Genomic DNA, 27,594 nt, shown 5'->3' on the forward strand with positions numbered 1-27,594 from the left:
TTGACCTGAGAAATGGGTAGTCATGTGATACTATTTTCCGGTTCATCTGTTGGTTTTTGGGGTGGTACTGGTGCCCCTTCCTGCCTTGGTGTTGTCATGATCATGAGTCAGGATGAATACTCTTCCCTGTGAAGCTGTTACTTGAGATTTGTGTTGTAGACTTGTAGCTGATGGCTTATCCAAAGCTGGTACCTGTACAGAATGCTCATGTTGACATGCCTGTTTTGCGTGTGTGGTCACGCACTTGTGCTTACAGTATGCCTTCATATTGTGAGCTAGGCCACGTTTACTCTTTTCTTATACTCTATAAATAAAGAGGAAAGAAACCAAAAAAGTTGCAGCTGTCGCAACATAAAAACACTTGTGTGTTTCTTTCCTAAGTTCAGGATCAAATCTAACATTTGGTATCAGAGTTTGTGTTGTAATCCGGGAGACCGATGTCTGCTCCTGTGAATGTTGGTGCGTCGAGGACCCCTCCATGCCATGATCGCCGGTTGACACTATCTCCTACTCCGTGTGCGGACAGCGTCATGATGACGGAGGCCATGATGTTGTGGTACAGTGGGTTGTGAAGGAGGCTGGTGGTGCCATGTTTTTGATCCTAACAAAGAGCAACTATGGTGACTTGTCGTTGTTGATGAAGGTGATGCTTCAAGCACGTGGCCTCTGGGACGCGATTGAGCATTGCGGCGTCGAGATGCAGGAGGACCGCATGGCGTTGGAGGTCATCATTTGCACCGTGCCCCCGGAGATGATCTACACTCTGGCGATGAAGTCGAGTGCCAAGGATGCTTAGCACTCCATCACATCGATGTGAATCAGCAGCGATCGCGTCCACAAGGCCATCACACAGAAGGTGTGCAAGCAGTACAAGGAGAGGTAGGCAAGCGAAAGGAGCTCCATGCCTACCAGCGGCGGTGGAGTGCGTCGTCGCCCACGTGGACCGAGGAAGAAGGGTGGTGCCTCTGGCTCCGACACCCAGGATGTGCCATGATCTTTCTCGTGACAAATGTCACAATTGTGGGTGCCATGGCCTATGGGCCAAGGATTGCTGGCAACCCAAGAGGGAGCAGGCGAATTTAGTCAAGAAGGACAATGACAACGATGAACCTGCATTGTTGATGGCACAAGTCAGCTTACTCTTCGTCACGCACGAACCTTCCCTGGTCACATCCACCTCAGCGAGCCGTGCGCACAAGTGTTCTTGGGGGGCGCCGATGACCATGGCGATCGCCTGGAGGGGTGGTACCTCGACATTGGTGCCACAAACCACATGACATAGCGCAACAACATCTTTCCAAGCTTGATCATGCGGTGATGGGCTCCGTCCGCTTTGATGATGGGTCCATTATCGGCATCCACGGATGTGACACCATCATCTTCATTGGCAAGGATGACGAACACAAGGCGTGTTAGTGTAATCCTGTGTGTGTTTTCATTTCAGTTCTGCAGTTGTTTCAGCGTCAGTTAGAGTCAGTCAGGAGCTATTCTTCAGGGCTCCAGTTAGTCAAGGTAGTTAGTTAGATCATGCCTAAGTTTTAGGGCCACTACGGCCATGTTTAGCCGGCCACTAAGGCCTTATCTAGTTGTAATCTTTTGCTATAAAATAAAAGAGGCAAAACACCAGAAAAGCTGCAGCTTCATCGCAGCACAACTCACCTGTGTTTAGAGCTCTGTTTCAGAGCATTTCCAACAATTGGTGATCAGAGCTGTGTTGAGGGTCCTGGGCAATGTCAGCTCCCCTCCGTGAGGAGTCCCGCAGCCCGCGTCGTCTGCCCCGATGTGCTTCCCCTTCGCCGCCGCCAAGACGACCGCGACACCGTGACCATGGTGGGTGCGAGGTCATTGTCGAGCGAGTGGTTAAGGAAGTCGGCGGCGGCAAGTATCCGACGCTCATGCGGACAAACTACACTGAGTGGAGCCTCCTCATGAAAGTGATGATGCAAGCCCGAGGTATTTGGGACACGATCGAGCACGGCGCCGCAAATGTCCAGGAAGATCGCATGGCACTGGAGGCCATCCTTCATGCTGTGCCTCCGGAGATGATGTCCGGCCTCGCCGTCAAGCGAACCGCGCAGGAGGCGTGGGAGGCGATCCGAGCCATGCGCGTCGGGAGCGACCGCGTGCGGAAGGGCAAGGCGCAGCAGTTGAGAAAGGAGTTCGAGTCCATCTCGTTCCGCGACGGAGAGAACGTCGACGATTTCTCGCTACGCCTCACCAATCTCGTCACCAGCCTCGCCACACTCGGAGAATTGATCGACGAACAAAAGGTAGTCGAGAAATTCTTATGTGTTGTGCCGCTCAGGTTCTCACAGATCGCGTTATCGATCGAGACCCTGCTCGACATCTCCGAGCTGTCGCTAGAGGAAGTCACCGGGCGCCTGAAGGCTGCAGAAGAACATTTTGAGCCGCCGGAACAGCCTGGAGAACCCGGCAAACTCTACCTCACCGAAGAGCAGTGGCTGGAGCGGATGAAGGACCGCCAGCCGGGCGAGGGCTCCACCAAGTCGGGCCGCGGTGGTGGAAGAGGCCAGCGGCGGTCGCGAGCACCGCGGAACAAGAGCGGCGGCGGAGGCCCTGATGTCAAGGAAGGAACGCGCGATGACAAATGCCGCAACTGCGGGCGCCGTGGCCACTGGGCCAAGGATTGTCGCCAGCCGAAGAAGGAGCGGGTCAATTTGACCCAGGTGGAGGAGGCTGATGAAGAACCGGCGCTCCTCATGGCTCAAATAGACACCATCTCTGCTCCGTTGGAACTTGTGCCACTCCATATCGACGAACCACGGGTGCAGGTCTTCCTCGGCACCAAAGACGACGGTGATCGCCTGGAAGGATGGTACCTCGACACCGGTGCCTCAAATCACATGACGGGCCGCAGCGATGTCTTCGCCGAGCTCGACCGCGCGGTGGTAGGGACTGTGAAATTCGGCGACGGCTCCCTTGTCGACATTCGTGGGTGCGGCACCATCATCTTCGTCGGCAAGAATGGCGAGCACAAGGCACTCAGCGGCGTCTACTACATTCCGCAGCTGAGAAACTCCATCCTCAGCATCGGGCAGATTGACGAGAGCAGATCGCGCGTACTGATTGAGGATGGTGTGCTGAGGATCTGGGATCGCCAGCGATGCCTTCTCTCCAAGGTCGAGCGCGGCCGCAATCGCCTCTACATTCTTCGTCTCGAGGTCTCTCGCCCGATTTGCCTCTCCGCGCGCCACGACGACGACGCCTGGCGCTGGCACGATAGCTTCGGGCACATCAACTTCGACTCACTGGAGAAGATGGGCCGCCATGGATGGGTACGTGGACTACCACGGCTCGAGCATGTAGAGCAGCTCTGCGACACTTGCGTCGTCACCAAACACCGGCGCGCGCGTTCCCGAAGCAGGCCAAGTACCGCGCGCAGGAGCCACTGGAGCTCGTCCATGGTGACCTCTGTGGCCCCATCACGTCGGCGACGCCAGGCGGACGGCGGTTCTGCCTGCTGCTGGTTGATGATGCCACCCGATACATGTGGGTGGTGCTCCTCGCAGCCAAGAGCGGTGCGCCCGACGCGATCAAGTGGATCCAGGCGTCGGTGGAGGTCCAGAGTGGGCGGCGGCTGCGCGTCTTCCGCACTGACAACGGTGGAGAATTCACATCTCTGGAGTTCGCCGCCTACTGCGCCAACCAAGGGATGCAGCGTCACTTCTCTGCGCCCTACACCCCGCAGCAGAACGGTGTGGTCGAGCGGCGGAACCAGACTGTGGTGTCCATGGCGCGCGCACTGCTGAAGCAGAGAGGTATGCCGGCTGAATTCTGGGGGGAAGCGGTGACTATGGCGGTTTTTCTTCTTAACCGTTCCCCTACCAAAAGTCTCATTGGTAAAACGCCTTATGAGGCGTGGCACGGACGCAAGCCAGCGGTCCAGTTCCTTCGAACCTTCGGCTGCCTGGCGTATGTGAAGGAGCAGGGCCACCTCCGCAAGCTGGACGACCGAAGCACCCCTGTCGTCTTCATCGGATACGAAGAAGGAGTGAAGGCGTACCGCGTCCTGGACCCGGTGACGCGACGCGTGCGCATCACCCGCGACGTCGTTTTCGACGAGGATCAAGGCTGGCAGTGGACTGCGGACAACGGCGGCGACGTGCAAACCACCAGCGACTTCACCGTCGAGTACACCTTCGCCCAGGTCGCAGCGGCAGCGAGCCCTGTATCCATCTCTGGGGGAAACGAGAGTGTGCAGCCGGCGCAAGGAGCGCGGACTCCGTCGCCACCCATTTCAGCGTTGCCTACTCCTACGGCAGCTACACCGACAACACCGACGCCCGTTCCGGCCCTGCCTGCGTCGGGATTCGTCTCACCACCAGTGCAAGACTCCACCAGGCTTGACACGGTGTACGACAACGAGCCAGTACGCTATCGCACTGTGGACAACCTGGTAGGAGATGGAGCTGAACCGCCGGGGCTAGCGATGCGGGAGCTGGACGAGGCCGAGTTGCACTTGGCGAGCGCAGGCGAGCCATGCTCGTTTGCCGAGGCCGAGCGTGACGAGGCGTGGCGCGCGGCCATGCGGGAGGAGATCGACGCTGTGGAGCAGAACAAGACGTGGGAACTTGTCAATCTACCGAACGGCCATCACCCGATCGGCCTCAAATGGGTCTTCAAGATGAAGAAGAACGAGGCCGGTGCGGTGATCAAGCACAAGGCGTGGCTTGTTGCAAGGGGCTTCGTCCAGCAGGCCGGCGTCGACTTTGACGAAGTGTTCGCTCCCGTCGCCCGCATGGAGTCCATTCGGCTGCTGCTCGCTCTTGCCACCCAGGAGGGGTGGTTCGTCCACCACATGGATGTAAAATCCGCCTTCCTCAACGGAGATTTGAAGGAGGAAGTGTACGTGAGGCAGCCGCCCGGTTTCATCATCGCCGGAGAAGAAGGGAAGGTCTTGCGGCTGCGCAAGGCACTCTATGGCCTGCGCCAGGCGCCGCGGGCTTGGAACTCGAAGCTCGACTGCACACTCAAGGACCTCGGTTTCAAGCAGAGCGAACACGAGCACGCCATCTACCGGCGCGGCTGTGGCGGGACGAATCTGCTCGTCGGCGTTTATGTGGACGACCTAATCATCACCGGGTCAACTATGGAGGCGGTGGAGGAGTTCAAGGGCGAGATGAAGATCAAATTCCAGATGAGTGACCTCGGATGTTGTCATTTTATCTCGGAATTGAAGTACAGCAGGACGGCGGCGGCATCAGCCTTGGCCAGGCACACTACGCCGCCAAAATTCTGAAATTGGGCGGCATGGAGGGCTGCAATCCTGCCTCCACACCAATGGAGGAGAGGCTCAGGCTCAGCAAGGACTCCATGGCCATGGAGGTGGACGCTACGGAGTATCGGCGCATCGTCGGCAGCCTCCGCTACCTCGTTCATACACGGCCAGACCTGACATTCGCTGTCGGGTTTGTGAGCCGCTTCATGGAGCGGCCAACAGAGGAGCACTTGGCGGCTGTGAAACGCATTCTCCGCTACGTCGCCGGCACAGTCAACTACGGATTACGCTACGGGCGGAAGGTTGGAGAGGCACGGCTGATCGGCTATAGCGACAGCGACCTCGCCGGTGACATCGACACAAGGAAGAGCACGAGCGGCACGCTGTTCTTCTTCGAAAGTTGCTTGGTGAGCTGGCAATCTCTCAAGCAAAGGGTGGTGGCATTATCTTCGTGTGAAGCAGAATACGTAGCCGCCACTACTGCCGCAACGCAAGGACTTTGGTTGGCTCGACTGCTTGGAGAACTTTTTGGGAGAAAAGCTGAAGTGGTCGAGCTGAAGGTGGATAGCAAATCCACCTTGGCGCTGAGCAAGAACCCGATCTTCCACGAACGCAGTAAGCACATCGATCTTCGCTATCATTTCATCAGGGACTGCTTGGAGGATGGGAGTGTCAGCGCTGATTTCATCGGCACCAAGGATCAACTCGCTGACATTCTGACAAAAGCACTTGGGCGAGTCAAATTCCAGGAGCTCTGTGCAAGGATCGGAATGATCTTGATCAATTCAGCGCACAAGGATTAGGGGGAAAATTGTTAGTGTAATCCTGTGTGTGTTTTCATTTCAGTTCTGCAGTTGTTTCAGCGTCAGTTAGAGTCAGTCAGGAGCTATTCTTCAGGGCTCCAGTTAGTCAAGGTAGTTAGTTAGATCATGCCTAAGTTTTAGGGCCACTACGGCCATGTTTAGCCGGCCACTAAGGCCTTTTCTAGTTGTAATCTTTTGCTATAAAATAAAAGAGGCAAAACACCAGAAAAGCTGCAGCTTCATCGCAGCACAACTCACCTGTGTTTAGAGCTCTGTTTCAGAGCATTTCCAACAAGGCGCTCACCGAAGTGTACTACATTCCATGCCTTAGGAATTCCACCATCAGCATCTGCCAATTGGATGAGAGCGGCTCCAAAGTCCTTATCGAGGATGGCATTCTCCGCATTTGAGACCGCTAGCGCTGTCTTCTCGCTAAGGTGTAGTGCAGGCGAAACCGTCTGTACGTGCTGCGTCTTAACGTGGCAAGACCAATCTGCCTTGCTACGCGTCATGACGCGATGCCTGGCATTGACACGGTTGATTTGGCTACATCAGCTTCGATGCATTGTGGCGGATGGAACGTTAGAACATGGTTCGCTGACTGTCTGAGTTGGAGCATGTCGAGCAGCTCTGCGACGTCTGCATGATGACCAAGCACCAATGCACCCCCTTCCCCAAGCAGGCCAAGTTTCGAGCTGACGGTTGCCTCGATCTTGTCCATGGGGATCTTTGCGGGCCAATCTCACCAGTGACTCCGGGAGGACGACGCTTCTTCTTATTGCTAGTGGACGACTACATGCGGTACGTGTGGGTCATCCTCTTTGCATGAGGGAGGCAAGGAAGTTAGAAGGAGTCATGGCGAAGGGTAGAGGAGGACGAAGCAAGCGCAGAGAGGATGGGGAGGCGTACTATCACTCTAAGTCGATTTATGAGCCACCTCTAAATGCACGTCCGGATCAAGTGGAGCGAGCTCTGAAAGCTGCATTGGGTTCCAACAGTATCTTAATATGGTTCTATCCAACACCATGTTGTCTAATATATGTTCGCATTATTGATTTGATATCTCTATATCTATGACTTATGAAATATGATCATCAATCAATACGTGTGTCATTCTATGAATCATTATGGTCCCACGTAATGATATAAGACTATGTGCTTGTTTGTTTGGGTTTCTGCTTTTGGGTTTTTTATGAAGAGCTGTGCTTTTGGGTTGTCTGAAAAGCTACTTTTGGAAATAGGATGTTGACTTCTACAATAAATTTTTAGCTTATCAGCACATAGCTTCTTAGAAAAGCATTTCTCAGTGAACTTCTCATCTTTAGTTTATTTTCCTCCCGGAAGCCACTTCTTCAGAATCCTATTTGTTCTGGCTTCTGACAGCAGCAGAAGTAGAACAAGAAGTAGGAAACAAATATGACCTAATGATCATTTAGAATAGCATCATAATAAAATAAGTAACTTCACAAATAAATCACATACTTGTCAATCAATATAAATGATAATTATTCAGAAAACTGAATAACAGATTATTCAAAAGTACGTAAATATAGACGTGATATAATCATCTTTATAATTGCCTCAGTGAGGGAATAACCATCTCCAACCTAGACCCCCTTTTGTTGCACTGTTTCAAACATTATAAAAAAGATAATAAGTAGCTATGGCATAAGGAGAGTAGTTCATCAGAGTAGAACAAGAACGTAATGGCTTCCAACAGGACAATTATATGTCTCAATGGTAAACGTATCTGTCTGGCGGATTGCATTTCAGATTCATCATCTTTCAGATGGTCAGGATGGCACCAATACGGCACCGGCACGGGCCACCTGGCGTTCAGTAATTTTCCCCCACAACGTAATGTGGATATGAAATCGACAAATTTTGTGCGAAGCATAGCAACTAGTGATTTGCGCGCGGCCCGCCGCGCGGGCGAAAATATTTTGGTCGGTAATATGTTGGTTTGGTGTTTAGTATGTGTCTTGTCTGTGATGCGATGCTTGAGAATACACGAAGGTTTGTAGTAGTAAGCTGCGCTGATTATATCAGTCGGATGTTGCATATAATAACTCATACATGAAGCATAATATAGAATATGTATGGTGCAGCAAAATGAAATAGGTCTGAGTATTATAGGAGAAAATTACATATCAGAAGCATCTTAGATGCTATCAGTAGAATGCGAAAGGAGTGGTGCAGATATTATAAACTGTGTTTTTGCAATGACAAAATTTTCGGAGCACCAGTTAACAGCCTATGGGACACAAGCAATGCTGCAAGTAATCAAGGTGAGTGTTGAACAGTAAAAGTTCATATTTGTCATGTAATTGTTATCTGGCACATTTTCTTTGTAAGCTAGGGAAAAGGCGTATGTCTTGAAGTAGTGGATGAGATAGGTGAATCATAGGACACAAAAGAAAATGGTAAAGATACTGTAAAACAGAAAGTACAGTTTATAAGAACAATGTAGGTTGCACTTGATCAAGCTAAGAGATTGCATGTGCTACACATACACATAAGTTTATGTGTTTATTGAGTTCCATTGTGCAACATGATACGAAGTGAGGATTACATCTAAGATCTCTGAGGATGTGAAAATGAGCATTGCGGTATGATCTCATGGAATAAAGCGCTATATGCAGGGATCATGGAAATCAATAATGCGAGAATTATGGTGGAAAGTATATCGGTAGATTATTAAAGGGAAGCAAAGAGAATTACCAGTGAAGCATAATATAGAACATGTATGGCGCAACAAAATGAAATAGACTTAAGCACCATAGGAGGAAATCACAAATCAGAAGCAACTCAGATGCTGTCAGCGGAGCGTGAAGGGAGTGGTGCAAGTAGTATGAACTGTTTTTCTGCAACGACAAAAATTTTGGAGCACCAGTCAACAGGCTATAGGACAGAGGCAATGTAGGTAGTAATCAACTAAAAGGGTAGAACAAAAAGAGTTCATATTTGTCATGTAGTTGTTATCTGTCACGTTTCTTTGTTAAGCTAGGGAAGAAAGCATATGTCTTGAAGTGCTGGATGAATTAGGTGAATTATAGTAGACAAAAAAAAGGGTAAAGATCTTGTGAAACAAAAACTACATTTTATAAGAGTAATAACGTAGGATGCACTTGATCAAGCCAAGAGATTGCATACTATACACATACACATGAGTTTGTGCATCTACTGATTTCGATTATGCAACATGATAAGAAGTGAGTGTTACGTGTAAGATCAGCACGATGTTTGAGTATGCAAAAATGAGGATTGTGATATGATCTGATGGAATAAAGTGCTACATGCAAGCATCATGGAAACGAATAATGTGAGAAGTATTGTCAAAAGTATACCGGTAGTGTACTAAAGTGAAGTAAAGAGAATTACCACTGAAGCATAATATAGAACCTGTATGGCGCAGGGAAATGAAATAGGCTTAAGCATCATAGGAGGAAATCAGACATCAGAAGCATCTGAGATGCTGTCAGCACAATGTGAAAGGAGTGATGTAAGAAGTATAAAGTGTTTTTCTCCGATGGCAAATTTTTTGAAGTATCGGGTAACAGCCTATAGGATAGAGGGAATGCAGCAAGTAATCAACTAAAAGGGTAGAAGAGAAAAAGTTGACATTTGTTATGCAACTCTTATCTGTCATATTTTTTTCCTAAGGTAGGGAAAAAGCATATGTGTTGGAGTAGCGGATGAGATAGGTGAATCAAATCACACACAAAAAGGGTAAAGATGTTGTAAAACAGGGAGCACACTTTATAAGAAGAACATAGGATGCACTTGGTTAAGCCAAGAGATTGCATGCGGTACATATACACATCAAGTTGTGCGTTTATCGATTTTGATTATAGAACATGATGAGAAGTAAGCATTACATATAAGATCAGTGTGGTGTCTCAGCATGTGAAAATGAGGACTGTGATATGTTCTGATGCAATAAAGTGCTACATGCAAGCATCATGAGGATCAATAACTTGGGAATCATCGTCGAAAAAATACCGGTGGGCTACTAAAATGAAGCAAAGAAAATTACCAGCGGAAATTTGCACTTATGTTAAATAGGTAACAGTAGTGCTGATTGCTAGACTTAACGTACTGCAACAGGGATCTAATACAATATGGATGTTACATATAATTCATATATGAAGCATAATATAGAACATGTATTGTGTAGGAATATGAAATAGGTTCAAGCACCATAGGAGCAAACGATATATCAGAGAGCATCTCAAACGATGTGGGCACAATGTGAAAGGAGTGGTGCAAGCAGTGTAAAGTGTTTTTGTGCAACGAGAAATTTTTTGGAGTATCAGGCAACAGCCTATAGGAAACAGGCAATGGAGCAAGTGATGAATTGAAAGTTTAGAACAGAAAGAGTTGGTATGTGTTATGTAATCGTTATTTGTCAGATTTCTTTTTTAAGCTAGGAAAAAGGGACATGTTTTGAATTAGTGCATGAGATTGGTGAATGATAACGCACAAAAAAGGTAAAGATTTTGTAAAACAAGAAGTACACTTCGGAAGAACAATATAGGATGTATTTAATCGAGCTGGGAGAATGCATGGTGTACACATACACATCAGTTTGTATGTGTATTGACTTCTATTATGCAACATGACAAGAAATAAGCATCGTATCTAAGATCAGTGTGATGTTTGAGCATTTGAAAATGGGCACTGTGATATGATGTGGTGGAACAAACTGCTATATGCAAGCACCATGGAAACTAATAATCTAAGAATCATTATGTGTCAGATTTTTTTTGTAAGCTAGGGAAAAGGGACATGTTTTGAACTACTGTATGAAACTGGTGAATGATAGCATACAAAAAAGGTATAGATTTTGTAAAACAAGAAGTACACTTCATAAGAACAATATAGGATGTACTTAATGAAGCTAGGAGAATGCATGGTGTACATGTACACATCAGTTTCTGTGTCTATTGATTTCTATTATGCAACATGATAAGAAATAAGCACCATATCTAACATTAGTGTAATGTTTGAGCATTTGAAAATGAGCACTGTGATATCATGTGGTGGAAGAAACTACTATATGCAAGTATCATGAAAACTAATAATCTAAGAATCATTGTTAAAAATATACCGGTAGACTCCTAAACTGAAGGAAAGAGAATTACAAGAGAAAATTTGCATTTATCCCAAATAGGTAACGGTAGTGTTGACGCACTGCAGCAGGGATCTAAGAGACAACAGTGCTAGAGATACTACTGGATATGTCTATATGTTGGTTACCTGGGACCATAATGGTTGTATTGGCATGTAGTTGTTAATGGGTGCTGAAATATACATTGCTGAGATATATATAAGCAACATTAGGGGAGCTTGATGCTATTTTGTTCATAACATGTAGTTTGAGGAGGCTATGGCAACAGCGAATTGTTATGGCTAGTTCTTTTCATACATTTTCTATTTTAGAAGCATATATTTGTACATATGATGTTATAGGAAGTATACTAATAGTGTTTCCAGTCATGGCTGGCACGTTAAGAGGTTGCGTGCCACAGTTCCAAAAGCAAGTTTCAGCAAGGGGAAAAAAAGGGTAGAGCAGACTGTTTTTTCCTGAGGTATGGCTAGCGCGCTAAGAGGCTGCCTTTCACAGTTCCAAAAGCAAGCTGCAACAAAAAAGGAGCAAGACTAGACTGTTTCGTGCGGCAAAAGACAAGCTGTGCTTCAAGATCAAAATGTGCCTGTTGTTTTGGTTGCCTGCAGGTGCAAGAGAGGGTAATAATTAGTGTGTTTGTATTATGCCTGTAGAGGTGATAGATAGAAAAGTGGTATGTGGTGAAAGTAACCTTCGCTATTTGTTTTTTTAGCATCAGCAGGTTCGAGGTCAGGCACTTTTGTGGCTCCACTTGTAGGTTGTTGGGAAGCAATTCTTTGTGGATATACAACGTTGTAACAAAATCAGTATTAACATTGATTGTAAAAGGTGATATGCAAATTGTAAGGTAGGAGGAGGGTTATTATCATACTGCTGGATTGTGAGGGAGAGTGGTGCGCTGGCTGCTGCTTTGGAAGTGTCATCTTTAGTTTTCTTCGGAGCGCTACTGTCCTGCTAGGTAAACAGGAAAGCATATGTGTAAAATTGAGTCAATAGAGTGATGGTTTATATGCGCAGATGATCGTATAGTGACAAGGTCAAAGCACGCTTGCCTTTGCAGTATCCATTGTATCTTGGAATAGCCTCTTCTGAGCAATAGAGTGTTTAGATGAAGCAACATCATGCCTGCATGTCATAAAGATAATCACTTACTATATTACGTAGTAGGACAGCAAGAATGTTTATTTTTCTTTGCAATGCTGCTGGATAGTTACGTGGGTGCAGTTTTCTTCGATGGTGTTTCATCGTGGTCCAGTGGAGGTGGAGGGGTCTACAATAGTAATTCAGTATATTGGTATGCAATCACAGTAAAAAGATGATGTATTTATGTGCTATTGAATAGGCTACAAGAGTAAGTGCATTCTTACAATATCTCTTGGGATGGTTTTCTGTGCTGCTATCTGAATTTCGGGTGCCGATGATGGTGAGATGTTTGTGGACCTGTATTGTATGGTAGGATTGGGTGGAGTGCTATAAGAAGTCATTGGATAGTTTAGTGTTTGTGATGCTAGATCAGTGCTTGATGATGTTGGATATGTGAGTGCATGAGGTGGCATTTGGGAACCTGTTGTATGTTTATGTTGGTCATGCCTTGTATGTGGAAGTGCATGCTGTCTGCCATAAGCAGTAATAACAGAATTGACTTGATATGATTTTTGAGGATTATAGTAGCTTTGTTCTGTTAAGGTGACTGCAAGAGTGAATTTTAAGGATACTATGGCTGCAATGTCTGGTGGTGTGTCGTTTGCGAATCTTGATGTTCGCAGGACCTGCTGCACAGGTTTACCCACAATGCGCCTGCCAACCTCACCGAAAGCTATCATTTCAGCTTCGGCGGTTCCATCATTTCCGATGAAGCACAGTTTGTATCTATATACGTCGATTTGAACAATGTATCAATCAGTGCAGTTTTACCTGTATGGTAAGGGAGGGAAAAACGATTCTTACTTGAAGCGGTAGCCTGTGCAGGAGCATGTGTTGCACCTATAACCATCACCATCTGGTATGCAGGCTCTACTGCATCTATTACACGATGGGAACCACCATGGTGTGGTTAACACCAGGCGAGTGATAGTAATAGTACATTGACATCCACCATCCTATTGTTGGATTTATTCAGTGATTGTTAGGAGATGCAATTAATAATGAGAGATTAATTAGTTATGGTTTCCTATTTAGGTATAGTTTGTAGAGCAATGGTGGGAAGAATAAATGTCTGAGTATGGAGCAGCAATGATGGGATAGTTGTTGCATACCGGAAAGTCATATGGATCCATTGCTTCTAAGTCATTGAGATGCTTGTCTTCAAGAGGAAGTGATGTTCGCATTGGCGCTGTTTGGTCTGTAGAAGCAGCGGTATGTTTGATTGGCAGGCGCTGGTTGCGAAGGCTATACATGAATATTTGTGAATAAATATATAGTGAAAGTGTAACAAAGAATAGAATATAGAGTGGCATGGCAATGGTATGCAGTGATGTGGAGGTGTTTTAGTATTGTGTACACTGTGTAAAAGTGTTCGGCCTCTGGAATTGCAGGATTGAAATACCAGCGGCATGCTGTATTTCCGCTCAGGTATTCTTCACCTGTTTAAATAAAAGAGTTAGAGATGTTGGCGTATGATTATAAAGTAGTTGCTGTTTTTGTGCGTGGGGCTATGATTACCTGAATAGCTTTTCATAAGACTACCAACAACGAGAATAATAATTGGCTCAGGTTGTTCTTCATTGTAAATGCCATCGATTGTGAATTCAGCGGCTCGCTGTCCCCACAGAGTTAATCTAATTTCAAGATTGCTGTTGGCAAAAGCAGTTAGTATTGTATTAAGTTCTATGGGCTGTATCTGTGTTGAAGCATTGCGAATATTAGGAGATGGTATTGAGAACACGCAGTATTTGGTATTGAGAACACTGGGTGGTGGGCTGTAGGAAATATTAGCACATAAGATTGAAAAGATAAGTTGATTACCTGAGGTCCTTAAGGACAATATTTCTGTTTAGGGTGGGCGTTGGTTGATTTGGAAGCTGCACCGAGCGTGTGTCAGAAACTTCAGTGATCATGCCAAGAACATCTGCAGCGATTAAATCAGTATGTGTTAAGCTTTTGGTTGAGAAGTGGAAATATACTAATATTGAGTTATAGATATCAGTGGTATTAACCTAGGAAATTTCTATTCTCGCCGATATGTCTTCGAAGGTCAGTAAAAGGAGTAAGCTTGTAGATGTGTGTTGGGAATGTTTGTGGCACATCCTTTGCTGGAGTTATATTTTGTGTAGCAAGTGAATTCTACCATGTAAGGTCCATCAACTGGCCTGTAGAGGGATTTAGCTTTTGATACTCTAAAGCGGCTGATGATGTAGATGCCACCCTCTTGGATGAGTGGACTTTTAGTGTCTATCTCAGAGCTGGGTATTTCAGCATAGATAGCATTTCCCTGCGGTTTCAAACTGAAGGTAAGTGTTTGAAATCATCAAGCAGCTATTTTAGAGCTATATGTGTAAATTCTGTAAGAATTATATCTATAGAAGATATGTTAAGGTGCATGTGAAGTGTGTAAAGAAGTGTGCTAGTATATTTGTATGTGGAGGACCAAAGTGTACATCTGCAATGCACTTTTTAATGTCTATTCCAACGTTGGGTATTTCAGTATATGTGGTGTGCCCTTGTGTTTTTTGAGTCGAAGTTCAGTGTCTTGCATTATCAAGCAAATATTTTAGAGCATGTGTGAAAAATTAGGAGCGATAACATATTTATATGCGCAAGAGCAAGGTCTACCTCTACAAAGTAATTTCGCTGTGTGTTTCAAAGTTGAGTATTTCAGTATATATGGTATGTTTTTGCGCTTTTCAAAATAGAGGCTAGTGTTTTGTATTATCAAGCTAGTGTTTTGGAGTATGTGTGTAAATTGAGCAAGACTTTAAATGGAAGGTCTAGTAAAATGTACGACAGGGAAGTGCAGCAAATGCATGTGCAAGCGGCGTAGCGGCTTTTCACAGGAAGCAACTATTGTGAAGCTATGTGTGTAAATTCACTAAGAATTGTATGGATGGGACACATGCCAAGACGCGTGGCAGTATAGTATGTAAAGTATATTTTGGATGCGTAAAGTAAGATGTGCATTTGCAAAGTACTTTTAGTATTTGTTTCAACATTGAGTAGCTCAGTATATGTGTATGCCGTTGTGTTTTTTTAAATTCAAGGGTAGCGTTTTGGATTATCAGGTAAGTATTTTAGAACGTGTGTGAAAATCTAGGACTGTTAGTGTTTTTATGTGCGTGATAATAAGGTGAATGGAAGGTGTAGTAAAATGTATGATAGGAAAATGCACAAAATGGATGAAGAAGTGACCTAGTGCCTTTTCACATAGAGTGACTATTTTGCAGCTATGTGTGTAAATTCAGCAAGAATTGTATGGATGGAAGATATGTCAAGATGCATGATAGTATAGTATGTAAAGTATGAAAAGAAGTGCAGTAACATATTTGGATAAGATGCATGACGGTATAGTGTGTAAACTATATAAGGAAATATGTTAGCATATTTGGATGTGAAAGAACTATGCATTGGCAAAGTGGTTTTAGTATTGATTTCAAAACTGAGTATTTTTAAGGACTGTGCTAACATATTTGGATGTGCAAGAGGAAGATTTGCATGTGCAAAGTAATTTTAGTATTCATTTCAAAATGCAGTATCTGAATATATGCGTATGGTATTGTAATTTTTTGAATCGAAGGCTAGTGCGTTGCATTATCAGGTAAGAATGTTAGAATGCGTGCGAAAATTTAGGAGTGTTAGTATTTTTATGTGTGGAACAATAAAATGAATGGGAGGTCTAATAAAATGTATGACAGGAAAGTGTGGAAAGTGTGGAAAATGCATGAAGTAGCAGCGTGGCGCCTTTTCACAGCAAGCAAGTATTTTGGAGCTATGCGTGTAAATTCGGTCAGGATTGTATGGATGGAAGATATGTTAAGATGCATGATAGTATAGTGTGTAAAGTGTGTAAAAAAGCGTGTTGGCATATTTGAATCTGCAAGAACAAGATGTGCATCTGTAAAGTAGTTTTAGTATTCATTTTACAATTGAGTATGTCAGTATATGTGTATGTTAATCACTGAGTACGTCAGTATATGTGTATGCCGTTGTGTTTTTTTGAATTCAAGGCTAGTGTTTTGGATTATCAAGTAAGTATTTTAGTATGCGTGCGAAAATTTAGGAGTGCTAGTGTTTTTGTGTGCGCGATAATAAGGTGAACGAAACGTGTAGCAAAATGTAAGGTAGGAAAATGCATGAAATGCATGAAGAAGTGACCTAGTGCCTTTTCACAGCAAGCGACTATTTTGCAGCTATGTGTGTAAATCGAGCAAGAATTGTATGGATGGAAGATATGCGAAGATGCATGACAGTATAGTGTCTAAAGTATGGAAAGAGGTGCACTAACATATTTGGATAAGATGCATGATGGTATACTGTGTAAACTATATGAAGAAATGTGCTAGTATATTTGGATGTGCAAGCACAAGATGTGGATCGGCAGAGTAGTTTTAGTATCGATTTCAAAACTGAGTATCTCTAAGGAGTGTGCTAACATATTTGGATGTCGAAGAGCGAGATGCGCATCTGCAAAGTAATTTTAGTATTCATTTGAAAATTCAGTATTTGAGTATATGTGTATGTCATTCTAATTTTTGGAAATGAAGGCTAGTGCATTGCATTGTTAGGTAAGAATGTTAGAACGCACGTGAAAATTTAGGAGTGTTAGTATTTTTTTTTGCGTGGAACAATAAAATGAATGCGAGGTTTAATAAAATGTATGACAGGAAAGAGCGCAAAATGCATGAAGGAGTATCGTAGTGTCTTTTCGCAAGAAGCAACTATTCTGGAGTTATATGTGTAAATTTAGTCAGAATTGTATGGATGGAAGATATATCAAGATGCATGATAGTACAGTGCGTAAAGTATGTAAAGAAGTGTGCTGGCATATTTGAATGTGCAAGAACAAGATGTGCATCTGCAAAGTAGTTTTAGTATTGATTTCACAATTGAGTATCTCAGTACATGTGTATGCTATTTTTTTTTGTTGAAGGTTGGTGTTTTGCATTATCAAGTAAGCATTTTAGAATACGTGTGGAAATTGAGAAGTGTTAGCACATTTATGCGTGCAATAACAGGGTGGAGATGTGTAAGCTAAGTTTAATGTGCATTTCAAAATTGGGTATTTTGCTATGTGTGGCATCTTCTTGTGCTTTTCGAACTGAAGGTTAGCGTTTTGTGTTGTCAAGCAAGTATTTTAGAGTGTGTGTGCAAATTTGGCAAGGTTGAAGTGGTTTAGTACCTTCTCATCTCCAAGAACGAGGTCCACATGCACTATTGGTCCATCATCGGTACCGCCACGGTACTCCCATTTCCGCGAGGCACGCGCACAAATCACCCAGTGCCTAGATTTTGGGTGCAATGTGGGGAACAGATCAAATGGCATGTTGGAAACCTGCACGGGGTCCATGCATTGAAAATGTTAGATCACAACAAAGGTGCTCTATTGATTAATGAATAGAAATCATCTGTGCCAAGCGGGTATAAATAATAGGCGCTGATGAAAAACAACAGTTTATAAATAAATGCTTAAGTGTACCTTTCATTTTAGAAATAAGTGATGGAGGATATCTCTGGCATCACAATGTTTCAATGGAAAAATAAGGCTGATAGTTAAGCTGTGATGCTGCAGTATGTAGCTGTAGATGGTAATAGTAGCATGATTTTATGCCGCCGCATGATTCTTTTTTATGCCCAACATAGGGATGTTAGCTTTTTCAACCCCCCCTATTTTTGTTTGTTTTTTCTTTGTTCTGTGGAGGAATGCATATTTATTCTATGATGAAGCAGATGCAGGTAAAGTAAATTGCAATATTTCTTTATAAACTATGTTACGTGTTGTATCGGTGCAGTTTCCATCGTCATCCTCTATTAATAATGTAAGACCATTTTTTGAGGTAACACGGGATACTGCTACATATAACTGACCATGGCTGAAAACAGGTTTCCTTAAGTACACGCCAACCCTATCCAGTGTTTGCCCTTGGCTTTTATTAATGGTCATAGCATAGCATACTTTTATAGGGAACTGACGACGCTTGAGTATAAAAGGTAATTTAGGGTTCTTTAGTGTTACACAAATGCGCGGAATATATACGGTCTGGCCTGTATGAGTCCCGGTGATTATTTGCGCTTCGATAATCATATCATGCATAGCTGTAACTACCAAGCGTGTTCCGTTGCATAAGCCACCGGATTGGTTTAAATTGCGAAGTAACATTATTGGAACTCTTTTTTTAAGGTGCAGTTTATGAGGTGGGAAGTTATTTCCATTCAACAAATTTAAAAATTCGATGGGATATAGTAAGTCATATGAATCATGGACACTTTGTGCTTTCGATATTTTATCGCAGCTAAGGTATTCCTTTTCATCAGTAGGAATTAGATGCACTATGTGCGTATTTATTTCATCAGCTAAATCATTTGTTGGAGTTAGTATAGCTCTTGCACGAAGATATGAAATATCAGGGAAGTTTATTTCTAAATCAGGGTATATAGCGTCAACTAAACGAGCGATCTTGTCTTCACTGGTCATAAGTAATAGGTCATGAGGTATTTGTATCCACGTGGCTTCTAATTCACCTTCATGTGCAACTGCCTCTAGTTTGCCTTCACCTAGGTCTAGCACCCATTTGCTGAATTTAGCAAGTTCTTGTTGAGCTTGTGGATCTAAAATCGGCGAGAGGAGCCTCATATTTTTGCTTAGTGTTAAAATAGAGATGTTAGCCCAAAGAGGTGAATTCATTATTGCCGCATTTACGATTTGTGCTCTAGTACCACCTTCAATGACTGGTAGGATCTGCCTAAAATCGCCTCCCAAGACAACAATTTTGCCACCAAAGGAAATGTGTTGGATGTCCGGTGACTGAAACGATAGTAAATCACGAAATGTTCTATCAAGGGTTTCAAATGCTCTTCTATGTGTCATTAGGGCCTCGTCCCAAATCACCAATGAAGTTACTTTAATAAGCTCAGCAAGCATGGCTCCTCGCTTGATATCGCAAACAGATGCGTCATCTATATCACAAGGAATTTTGAAGCGAGAATGTGCCGTTCTACCACCTGGCAATAGCAATGATGCAACACCGGAGGAAGCAACAGTAAGGGCAATTTTGTTCCGTGCTCGCAAGTATGTAACTATAGCGTTCCATAAATAGGTCTTACCAGTACCTCCATAACCCGAAACAAAAAAGCAGCTAGCAGTATTATTAACGATTGCATTCGTTATGCATTTAAAGGCATGGTGTTGTTCATCATTAAGATTCGAAACCAAATCATCTGATTGAAGCATTAGTTCTTCAGTGTTATACGATAATTCTTCGTCTATAAATCGATTGGTGCATGCTACTTCAAAATTTCCTGATCTCTGTGGTAAGTTGTAGTCTCTAATTCTGCCTCCATTCTTTGCAAATAGCGTTGAAAGATCATCTAGCAAATAATTTCGCAACTCAACGTCAGGCATTTGGTAATTTTGATTATTGATGACCTGTCTAAATCTATATTGAATATCATCGGCTAATTGTGTCCAAACTTTCTCGAAGAATGCGTACTCGTCGTTGACCTCGCAAAAAAGCAACATTGTAACAAATAGCTGTCTTAATTGTGCGGAAGTGGCCCAAGCTGCTGCTTCGTCAAAAGCATTAAACCATTCTTCATCATTACCAAGGAGGCCACGAGAGTTGCATGCGTCTTTGAATGTTGGGTATGTAATAGCGTTGTATGTTTTGACATCATTGTAACTTTGCGCGCCTTTAACAATCATCAATAACATTCTGAGGTAATAACGCTCACCAACAGATGGATGTACATAGTATAAACGGCCTATTTTTGATCCTATTTGTCTAGGCTGCCATATTCTTAGTGTTTCATCCCAGCGCCACTTTGACGGGAATTCGCAATATGTTAGATTTCTCGCCTGAGGGTATGTTTGGTTGGCGACGAACCATTCAGTTAGCATTGTCCTGCGAAGAAATTCTTGTGAGAGTATAATGGATAAATTAGCATCACTATTGTATGCTATGTTATTTTCATGTGGCAAGTGTATAGGGAGGTGTTCCACCGCCGGGAAATGTCTGTGAATGTCAAATCCGAATATGCGCCAGCATACATCTTGCTCACAGATATAGCGATAATCTAAATATTCTTTAACTTCATTTATAGTTTGAGTTTCACTGTCGTATGGTGCATCATGGCCACCTCTTATTCTCTCGATATAAACTTTGCCACAATCTGGACCTTTCGTTACGTATTTGAATAAATATTTGATAAAAATACCTTTGTTGCACCATTCTACATTTATATGAGCCTGGAATTTCTTTATCAAATATGTATTGTAGGGAACTATCCATTGATTGTTTAGCCTTGTATTTCCTTTTTGAATGTATCTGTCATTGGCAGGTCTTTTATACACTGTGAAGCCATTCTGGTCAATCGTGGTTTCAGATTGCAAGGCCTTAGGGTACCCTTTCGAACATTTGCCATTTTTCATGCAGGGACTATCATAGTGATTTCTACCACATGGGCCATGCGTCATGTGCTCAGCGACTAATGCATATCCTAGAGGATCAATATTTGGATCAGGGATCTCTGCACTTATGAATGAATCAATAAATGCAGCTGTTGGTTGTGAGGTGTCCTGGGAGACCCACACAATAATGTGTGCATGAGGGAGGCCGCGCTTTTGGAACTCGACGGTATGTAGGACTGTTGCAGTGTGGAGGGATTCGGGACGGCAATAAAAGAAAAAGACCAATGTTAGTATTGGTGCAGGTTGATTCGGTATGGGGAAAACTTGTGATGAAAAGGTATTTTAAATAGGACAACGAACTTGCAACGATCGGGCCAAACACTGCACCGCTTTTAATATCTTGTAAGAGCTCTTCAAGTTTCATGTTGTATACTCGCACGACAATATCAGCTCTATCCGCTGCTTTTTGACCTGGCTCGTTACTTAGGGCTTCAGTAATTTCTGGCCATTTGGAATCACATGTAAATGTCGTAAAGAAATCTGGTGCGCCATACACTCTACATATTGCTATGCTGTCGTGGTAATTTTGGATCATATATCGTCTCCCACCTGTGTGTGAAGCCGGTAAGACTGTTTTGCCGATTTGATTGCCATCTGTACAACCGTGGCTGACAGCATCAGTTATACCTTGCAAATTCTCTACTCTGAGCTTAGCTTGATTCTTAAGTACAAACCATAGTCTTATTTCGTCTATGCAAGCGCGAGCATCAACCTTAGCCTGGCTTGATAAAGGACCATAACATAGATAGGGATTTGGCTGATTTTTTCTATAATGGAACATATAGCGGTAGTAGTCTTGCATTGTCATTTTGGAACGGGTTGGATTATGAGCCGCGTTTGTATCATTATAAGGCATTCCAATTTGGAAACCGCGCTCGCCGTACGGAAAGAGAAGGGGATACTGAAGCGCCATGAAAGCAGGGTGCAACGCAGATATCTGTTGCAGCTGGCCAGCATGTGTCTCTATTATTATGTCTCGCTTGAATGTGTCTAATGTGAATTCGCCGACAATAAGCATGGCAAGTTGATCAGTCGTGGGTAAATTGTATTGCACTGCATCACCTTCTCTCGCGCCTATGATTCTAATGATAAATTCTTCGCTGCCATGCTCTTTCAATCTATCTCTTGCAAGTTTAAATTTTCTTGCAAATGGGTTATGATCATCTAGCATTTGCTTTAGATTTTCAATTATTTTTGCATCTAAAGGGTCTGCAGGCATTTCTTTTGCATCTAAAGCGTGCAATCTGTTTTTAATTTCATTAGCAGTATCATATATGTATAGCTGAATGAACTTAGGAGGCATTCCATCATGTGGAAGTAAAGATCCAATGCGATGATGAACTTGACCGTTAATTTTGAAAATGGGAGGGCCTCGGCCATCATTCATAGAACGATCTATATTGGCTCCCATTGATGTAAAGGCGAATAAACAGTTATATTGGCGCATATGTTTTATAAATTTTTTTGAATGAGCGCTGCCATTGAATTTAGCCAAGGTATTGAGAGGTTCAGGCCGGACTCTAAAAGGTGGTATGGAAACCTTGCCTCCTCTACAACAAGAATTGTAAATAATTCTATTATTCCTGACTGATGAATCAGATTTAACTCTTTCTCCAAGCCAAAATACAGCATGGCAATATCTGCACTCATAGTCAGGTGAGCCAAAATAGGACCGATGGGGATAAGAAGCTATATAGCGACATATTTGAATTAGAACATTGCAAGTGTTGCAACAGCAAAGAGATTTGCCATAGTAGAATACAAAGGCAGAAAAACAATGGTTAGTTACGCTATAAGCATGTTGTAATTATATGCGGCTAATTATTTATTTGCATTAGGTGGAGAGCAAAAAATAGAGTGGAGAAAAGGGTGGGGAAAAGGCAAGAGCAGCAAGAGATCAAAATACGCGGCGATATTATAGAAAGTTTTGGTGCACCATGCAACCACACGTACCTTTTAACGCGTCAATGTAATTTTGATTGAAGTGGCCGTATTCTATGGATGGATTGTTATTATTTAATGATCCTAGAAAAGTATGAGAACAAACATGGCTTAGATAGTGAAGGCGAAGATCATTATCAGCGGTAAGAAGGAGCTATCATTAATGCCATAGGTTGGTACCAATCACCTAACAATCTCAATCTCCGCTGATCTAGTAATCTGCGGCGCTTACGACGGCACTCAGCTGGGCTCAGAGTTAAAGGGCAGTGATATGCACCGTCTTCTCCAAGGTTTCCTATTTATCAATGATGGATACGTATATTTAGGCCTGTGAGGGTGCAAGTTTTAGATCTAGGAGCAATTGGAAAAGAAACATACTTTGTCTCCTACGAGTTTCACTCCTAGGGCGTGCGTGGTGGGTAGACGAAGATGCTGGGTGCCACCAAAGTAGTGTGTACAGGGACCAGAAGGAGATAGAGAAGCGAAGACGTGCAGAATGGTGTGGATTTGGTGAACTTGGAATCCACACATATTAAATGTAGGGGAAAAGATGCAAAGTCAAAGAAAAACGCTGGTGAACGCACATGGAAGGCTATTAGTGGCATCATGCGGTTGGGATGGGTGCGGCTCCATTGGCTGCCAATGTGAAAAGCATGCGCCTACACAGGAGCAATGAGGTAGGGAAACAAATAACAAGAAAAAGACCCAGTAGCAACTTATTTAGAATAACCATGGAGGGAAAAGTGTTCTTTTATACGGTTCTGCCTCTCTCTCTCTCTCTCTCTCTCTCTGTCTAAAACCATCATAGTGGGTCTCTCTCTCTTTCTCTCCTTCTCTGTTTAAAAACACGGTAGTGTGTAGCAATGTTGATACGCATTTGCTGATTAATAGTGCAAGGTTGAGCAAAGAAAAGGCACGAGCAATCGTGTAAAATAAACCAGGGAAAGCATGTAATCAAGGGGTTAAGCAAACAAGCAAATTCCGGCGATGTAAACTCTCGAGAAAAAGCTCAGGGATCATTAAGGTATTAGGAACGGTGTGACGCAGTATGTGCATGTATATTCACTAAAGACATAGCTTAGTACCTAAAGGACATGCACATCTTTTCTCTTTTTTTGCATAGCACTAACCTTCCAAAATTGTAATCAACTACAACAAAACCGTATATGCTTTGAAGACAGACAACAGCTTGTAGTGCAGCTTGCTCATAAGCAGCCATGCACCCTGCCTCACAAGATGACCAGAAAAAGAGTCGCCGTGGGGTGGTCTGGAAGCTTAGTAAAGGCAATTCAATCTCTACGCCACAAAGGATGCTCCCATCATCGACAACTTCACAGAGGAACGAAGCGTATGTCAAGCGACATCTAGCCGCGACAGTTTGCAAGAGGGAGATGTAAGAAGTTCCAATAGCGAACATGTGGTTACTAACGTTGTTCTGGCTATGTTATATACATTTTCGCATCGTTCAGGTAAAAGGAAGCAAGAGATTAAACAAAAGTGGCAAAAAGCAAAAGATAACGGGCAAAACAAGGAAAAGGGAAGAAAATAAAAAAAAGAAGAGGACAATGTGTTAGCCAATATACTCTGTATAATAACATAATGTAACATGCATAGTACAAATACGACTAATAATTTCATGTGTAAGGCAGCTGACAATAATATGTTCACATAATATGGGCACAGATAAATTAACCAAGCACAATAGGGGGGGATGTATCTTACCAAGAATAGCAAATCCAGGTCAGTGCTAGTCCCTTGTCGATCAAACAACACAAAGGGCTTCAACTTGTAAAAAACCTGCATGTTAATGAAGAATACCTGTCAGTTTAACAGACACCATCACATCAAGCATGAAGAGGCAAGAAAAGTAAGGCATAACGTGTTACGCAGGAGCAGCGTGTAAGACGCTATACTATACATGAGCGAATCATGTAACAGAGCTGCCTAATAACACGGTTCATAACGCTACGCATAACATTGAAAACTATAAGATGTTTAGATAGCTTAGGCATGGACAAATCATTCGATGGATTCGATGGCGATAAGAAAAAGAAGGCACATTTTATTAATCATTATTGTTTATCTGTCCTCGACATAGGATAAACACGCACGAATTATTCGAAGCGCAAGAAAAAGGGAGAGCACTACATCTCACCAGGAAAGCTGACTTCAATCTTGAGACAATTTAGATGCGAATCAAACGGCGCAGAGAGCTGCAAGAGGTAGAAACACAAGTAATCTTTAAAAAAGCATCCGAGGTATTTAGCATATCAGGAAGCGTAAAAAAGACATTATAAGCAAATGTAGCACACTATAATGGGAACAATAAAAACATGGTATAATAAAACATGTGGGAACAATGTAGCAGCTGCTGTACGATGTATGATGCCATGATGAAGCAAAGAAGAATGGAAATACAGCTGGTAATATGATGCATAAACTCAGCGCCAATCAGATCTCCATATAGTATAGATACAAACGTATTACCTAGAAACAACAAAATGGCCGAGGGGGTTATATCTTACCGAAGATAACGCTTTGAATCCAGGGACCAGCCTGCTGCAGGCCAAACAGTGTAAAGAGCTGCAGCAGATCAAAAACCTAGATGCAAGAAAGGACACCCATTAGTTTAGTAGGCACAATTCAATACAGCAGCGACATTACGAAGCTAGCTTCAATTGTTTTTCCGTTAATAAGAAAAAAACGAATGATGAGGAACGCCGCCATTCTTTCCATCTGCTTTCTTTACCTTCTTCTTTACTTTCCTGGCTTTTCCACCGTTGCACACAGGAACAATCTTGTACCGATGAGGATCAAATCTTTGCGTAAGACTAACAAACACTAAGCAGGAAGCAACATCAGAGCAGACGTATGGGATCACAAGAAGGGAAAAACTACCAGACGCTCAGAGTAAAAAGCGGCTAACTCCAAAAATCATGTGTAGGAAAAAAACGGCAACCTTGTTTCTTTTTTCTCTTTAAAAGAAATCACAAGAAGCCGTGGAAAGACGGAAGATGCACTGCAGGGCGAAAAGCGATGGTTGAAATAATGGGAAAACAAGCGAAATACGCACACCGAGGCGTGGGAAAAGAGCCATGGGAATCTCAAAATCGTCGTAGCGCAAAACAGCCCGAAGATATAGAACGAAAGGAAAGGGGAGAAAGCTCTAGACCGCCTTCTCTGCCGCTTACCACACAAACAAACAAACACCAATCGATACCGAGGGGGCAAGCACACGAATGAGGCCACAATGAGGACGAAACCACCGAGCGCTCAGAGCAAAAAGCGACTAACTAAAAAAATCATGTGCAGGCAAAAAAACCGGCAACCTTCTCTTTTTTTTCTATAAAAAAATCACAAGAAGCAGTAGAAACATAGAACATGCACCGCAGAGTAGAAAGCAATGATTGGAATAATGCGAAAATAAGCGAAACATGCACACGGAGGCGTGCGAAAAGGAGCATGCAAATCTCAAAATCGCCGTAGCCCAAAACAACCCAGAGATATAGGAGGAAAGCAAAGAGGAGAAAGCTCTAGGTCACTTTCGTCGCTTTCTCTGCCCCTTACCACACAAACAAAGAGAAAGCAATCGATACGAAAATCGCCGTAGCACAAAACAACCCGGAGATACAGGAGGAAAGGAAAGGGGAGAAAGTTCTAAGTCGCTTTCTCTGCCCCTTATCACACGAACAAACAAAAAGCAATCGAAAGAATACGAAAATCGCCGTAGCACAAAACAACCCGGAGATACAGGAGGAAAGGAAAGGGGAGAAAGTTCTAAGTCGCTTTCTCTGCCCCTTATCACACGAACAAACAAAAAGCAATCGGAAGAACAAGCAAAAAATCGCCATCGCAAGGGATCTGAAACGCCAGAGCAGGCACTGACCAGAGCCAGGAACACTGTAGGCGCAAGAATGAAAGCTCAGCAGAGAAACGAAAAAGGGACGAGGACGGAGGAAAGAGGAGGAGAGGAAGGAGGAAAGAGGAGGAGCCTGGGCTCTATCGCCCGGCGACCAGGCCGAGAACAAAAAGCAATCGGAAGAATACGAAAATCGCCGTAGCACAAAACAACCCGGAGATACAGGAGGAAAGGAAAGGGGAGAAAGTTCTAAGTCGCTTTCTCTGCCCCTTATCACACGAACAAACAAAAAGCAATCGGAAGAACAAGCAAAAAATCGCCATCGCAAGGGATCCGAAACGCCAGAGCAGGCACTGACCAGAGCCAGGAACACTGTAGGCACAAGAACGAAAGCTCAGCAGAGAAACGAAAAAGGGACGAGGACGGAGGAAAGAGGAGGAGCCTGGGCTCTATCGCCCGGCGACCAGGCCGAGGAGCTCCCCACCAGAGGGCACACGCGCCGAAGTGCCCACGCAACGCGGCACACCGGCTAGGCACCGAGAGCCAACCGGCACAACATGCGCGGTCGACCGGCGCGTGGCGAGTGACGGCGCGTGGCTCGAGACGCAGAGGCAAACATCACGAGCACTGAGGCGCGAGACCCGTGCAGCCGAGCGAGAGCCGCACACCGAGAGCCGCACGCTGCGAAACGGACGAACAAAATTTTTTTAGCCGACGTGGACGGGCCGACTGGCCGAGAAGCCGCGCTGCTTTCATATATTCTAATGTGAATATGAGGTGGACAAAAATACCTACCTTCCTGGACACACTGCTATCGCGATGCAAGTACTCCATCAGTGCCAACTTGGGCGACAGTCCTGTCAAACATCCCATCGAACGCATTCTTCGAAAAAAAATACCATGGAACGTATTAATAGAAAATTATGCTACTAAACATGCTTTTACAAGATTCTTAAAATGCTCATAGAAGTGATACAACCAATAAGTGGGTAGCTGCACAAGCACTCT

General features: G+C 43.9%; 1 pseudogene; it reads right to left on the reverse strand.

Annotated features, from left to right (window-relative positions):
* Nucleotides 1-8,142: 8,142 nt before the first annotated feature.
* On the reverse strand, nt 8,143-27,021 carry LOC133906236 (uncharacterized; annotated as a pseudogene).
* Nucleotides 27,022-27,594: the final 573 nt, after the last annotated feature.

Source organism: Phragmites australis, chromosome 23, assembly GCF_958298935.1.
Source record: "Phragmites australis chromosome 23, lpPhrAust1.1, whole genome shotgun sequence".
Classification (NCBI taxonomy): domain Eukaryota; kingdom Viridiplantae; phylum Streptophyta; class Magnoliopsida; order Poales; family Poaceae; genus Phragmites; species Phragmites australis.